The 4754-nt window shown below is 40.5% G+C and overlaps 1 pseudogene; it reads right to left on the bottom strand.

Moving 5' to 3' along the window:
* Positions 1-2725: 2725 nt before the first annotated feature.
* Positions 2726-2858, bottom strand: LOC148369695 (U2 spliceosomal RNA; annotated as a pseudogene).
* Positions 2859-4754: the final 1896 nt, after the last annotated feature.

The following is a 4754-nucleotide window of genomic DNA, read 5'->3' on the forward strand; positions in this document are numbered from 1 at the left end:
GGAGAAATGTTGGCCCAAGTTTCTTTGCAAAATTGTTTTGAATCTGCCATATTGGAGGGATTTTAGCATGAACTTCACTCGTTAAAGGTCGCACCACAGCATCTTAATTGGATTTAAGTCTGGACTTTGACTTGGATATTCCAGAACCTTTTTTTTTGTTTAGATTTTTGAGAAGTGGACTTGCTGGTGTGTTTTAGATCGTTGTATTGCTGCATGAGCCAAGAGAAATTGAAATTGAGGGCACAAAACTAACAAAAATAGCATATAAATTCTAGTTTTAATGATTGATATATCGATTTGAATGTGTTTGTAATTTTTTTTATCGAACAGCGGCTGGGTGATTAGTGCTCAGCGCCACGTTGCAGAGGCTCAGGGTTCAAGTCTGCCTATATCACAGCCTTCCCGTGTGGAGTTAGTATGTTCTCCCCATGCCTGCGTGGGTTTCCTCCGGGCACTCTGGTTTTCTCCCTCATTCCCATAAACAAGCATGTCAGGTTTATTGGAAGGTACAAATTGGGTGTGAATGAGCGAGTGAGTTGTCTGTCTCTGTGTGCCCTGCGACTGGCTGGCAACCAGTTCAGGGTGTCCCCTGCCGAATGCCTGAAGATAGCTGGGATGGGCTCATCACCTGCCACTCTACTGAGGTTAAGCGGTGCAGAAAATGAATGGATGGATGGATGGATGGAGTTTTTGTCTTACCACTAGCAGGCACTATCCATCCTAAGATTCATTTTCATCTTATTTTTTTTTATACGTTTTTATTGCCTGTTCATCCTGGAGTGCCACATCTAATCTCCAACTACGTTTTCAATGTGAATGAAGACAATTCTAAAATCTAAATATAGATAAATGGAAAAAAAACTGTGCACATGTTTGCAAGTAGTAGCAGACAGGGATTTAATTTGGTAATTTGTTTTATCATCTTATTTAACCTCCACGCGTCCTGGAAAATGATCATCATGAGACAAAATCAGAAAAACGCTAAACTCAATTATAAAGTCATGATTTTTATCTTTCACCTCTTGCGCAATGTTGAGGAAAAAAAAAGAATATGAGTTTGCTGTGAAGAAGAAAGATTGATATGCAAGGAGACTGTAATTTGACATGAGCAATGTGATAGGTATGCTGCAGAGTGGTAAAAGTACTGTAATGTGTTGAAAAATTGCCCGAGATCCATTTCCATGGATCGCATATTGCTGTAAGTGGGGATGGCAGAGCACACTTTTGTCTGCTCTTTTTTGCCCTTACTCTTTTTTTGCCAAAAATAACTGCACTCGTATAGCCATGATCCATTTTTCCCAACTCTAGATTGCTAAAAGCCGATATCAGTAAAGGTCATTGTTATCAAGCCTGGAGGATTTTTTTTATTTCCAGTATGTCCACCAAAAAAGTGAACTGCACTTACGCAGCCATGAACCATTATCCCTGATTGCATATTTCCCTGCTAAGGCTAAATGCTTTTGGAATCCACCAAAACTAAATTCAAAAAGAGTCTTGACGCACAACACAAATTTGCTCTTTTGGCCCCAGCTTTAAGCACAGCCAAAACAGTGCAGTTCATGTAAGGCAGGCTACAATGTCACGCTTCAGTGGCCCGAACAATGTCTTGTGTTGTCTGGTCTGGTCTGGTATGGTCAGGTCTGGTCTGGTCTGGTCTGGTCTGGTCTGCTCTGCTCTGCTCTGCTCTTGTGTTGTCTTGTCTTGTCTTGCCTTGCCTTGCCTTGCCTTGCCGTGCCTTGCCCTGCCCTGCCTTCCTTGCCCTGTCTTGTCTTGTCTTGTCATAAATATTACAGGTGGTCTGGTACTTAAGATTTGTCACGCTTACTGCTGTGACTTCGAATCCTATTGCATCTGATATTTTGCGATTATGGTCACCGATATTTTTTGACTAATCAAACATTACACAAATACGCTAACACATATTACCGTAAAACATCATGTGTGACGCGCACCTGATCTTTATGATCTTTTTTTAGTTTAACAAAAAAGTGCCTTATACATGAATACATTTGGTAATTCAAAGCTCCTGCATCAAAGGCACCATGACACATTTTCAAATCTGACCACATGCAAAGCGGACGAAGCTCGTCTCTTTTCAGAGCGATTGTCATCTTTTCTCCTATATTTTTGAAGGGCAAAGTACTGCGTTGGGAGCTGAAAGGGAGAAAATGCAATTACCCCACCTGTCTGAGCAACAATGGCTGAGCAGCAGTGTTGCTATTCAACCCACTTAAAGAAAGCTGACAAGTAGCGTTGAATTGAGGGCCCACAGAAAGCCGCCTTCGCCTTGTCCGCAAGTCAGTCCCCGCTACTAAATAAAAGGTTAGCTGACGCTCTTCTTTGAAAGGTTGTCTAGGTGACAACAAACTTTGCGAGAGAAATTTGGCTATAGGGAAAACAAGACCCAGATTGATGATTTTGTGTGTATTTGGGCTTATATATATATATATATATATATATATATATATATATATATATATATATATATATATATATATATATATATATATATATATATATATATATATATATATGTATATATATATATATATATATATATATATATATGGGGTTTTTAAGGGTTATTGTTCTATCTTCGTTATTCATTATCCATTATCCGTTATCGGTCAGTTCATAATACGCTACAAAGCCTAGGAGCCGGGACACTTACTCTCAGCCAAAAGGCCAAGCTAAGGTCCTAGCCCTAAAGCCTTGCTGCGATCATTGCGAATGCACCGTTCCCGGAGGTACTGCAATACCGGGCCGATGCGTGGAGTGGACAGAGCAAGCTCTTATTCCATCTCCGGTTTGCAAAAATCAAAGATCATGGCAGGCCAAGCTAAGGACCTAGCATCAAAGCTTTGCTAAGGCCAAGCTAACACAAAGTCCACAGTTCAAAATTCACAGCCGGCCTCTATATATATATATATATATATATATATATATATATATATATATATATATATATAAACATTACATTATATATATATATAAATATATATATAGGTGAAGCAACTGGAAGTCATTTTAACGGCACAGCAGCACTCTTTATGAGCCCCTGCCAGTCAGATGAAAATGCTACGAAGGCGAGCTATATATATATATATATATATATATATATATATATATATATATACCGGAGCCATATCCCCCTAGTGGGAGGTGGCTAGAGTCAAGAACACATTCCTGACTCTTTCTGGGAGATTGATACAGAGGAGGGGATTCCCAGCCCCCTCGCTCAACCCAACTGATGTGTTGGGAGTCATTAGGTGACCAAACCCCCAATTCCAACCCCTAATGCCGAGCGCCAAGCAGGGAGGCAATGAGTACCAATGTTGTGAGTCGTAGGTATGACTCGGCCGAGGCTTGAACCAGCGACCTCCCAGTCTCGGAGCGGGCGCCCTACCCCCAAGGCCACCGAGCTAGTCTTTGGGCTGTCTTGATCGGAAAAATAAGGATCGGGATTATTCACATAACGATCGGTATTGCGATTACTTAGAGTTGGTATGTCCAAAGTTGGCCCGAGGGCCCGTGATGGCCCATGATCAAACGTTTATCTGCCTGTGGTCTCTGTCATAAAATTAAAACATATGTGGTACACCAGTAGCGTTGACAGCAGTATAAAATGAATTTTACCCACTTTAATCGGACATGCTTAAGGAGTGTACTTCCCAAATGCATTCAATATGTGGACTGTCCAACCAGGGGGAAAAACACTGGACCGTGTGTAAAGTAAGATCAAACATCTAGTTGGATCCGGCCATCACTGTCTGTCCCTCACCCCCTCATACAGCCCGCTCCGGAGAACAAAGCCTATAGAACAAGGAAAGTACAAACATCTTCTTTGTTCCTTTATCTCTTTGTTTTCTTTATCCTCACTGTAAAATGTGGAACTGGAGTGCCTTGTCTAATTTCGTTGTCACAATATATTCAACCCATGTTGTAACAATGACAATAAAGGTATATTCTATTCTATTCTATTCTATTCTATTCTAAATAAAATCACCCTTTCACAAGATGATGGAAGTAGCCCTTTGACCACATTGCCTTTGGCTTTCTGGAGGAGTTTAAACCTACCTTCATCGGCCCAAGGAAAGATGACTCTGAGGGCCGCTGCTTCCAAGACAAGTAGATATTTGAGTTTTTTTTTTACCGAAACCCAAAACAACCACCCACCTCTGCCTAATTTGCCAAAAGATCGTGGCTGTTTTGAAAGAATATAAAATGGGTGTGTATGCATGAATCCCACCATGCTTTGTGTCCCCTTTCCACTCTGTAAACAGTCAAATGTATGGTACTGCTACAATGAGCTATACTTTACAATGGACATGCAGAAAAGAAGACAAGGAGAAAAGAAGAGGAAATGACCTTTTCTGGCCATTGAAACAAAGCAAGAGATAATAGGAAGGTATAAAAACACACACCGGTGTGCTGGAGGAGTTCAAAGACAACAATGAGGAAGATGCGGCCATCATTGCATCAGCCCAAAATAAAGACATTTTGGCAAAATTCCATGAAGTTTCAAGATTTGTGGAAAGGAATCATCCAGAAAAGTGTTGACATGCTGGGCTATCGCTCATTATGATGAGTTCAGCCTCAGGCATTTTCGACGGATTGTCAAAAGCAGGCAAAAGCGTCATTTTAGGAAACGTGAGGTAAAAACCACTAATGAGGACCATTAAACAAAGAGGCCAGTTAAAAGGTAAATTATTATTTTTGTTATTTCATTTATTCTTTGTGTTTTAACGTTATGT

Source organism: Urocampus carinirostris, chromosome 3, assembly GCF_059441175.1.
Source record: "Urocampus carinirostris isolate Australia breed hairy pipefish chromosome 3, RoL_Ucar_1.0, whole genome shotgun sequence".
NCBI lineage: Eukaryota > Metazoa > Chordata > Actinopteri > Syngnathiformes > Syngnathidae > Urocampus > Urocampus carinirostris.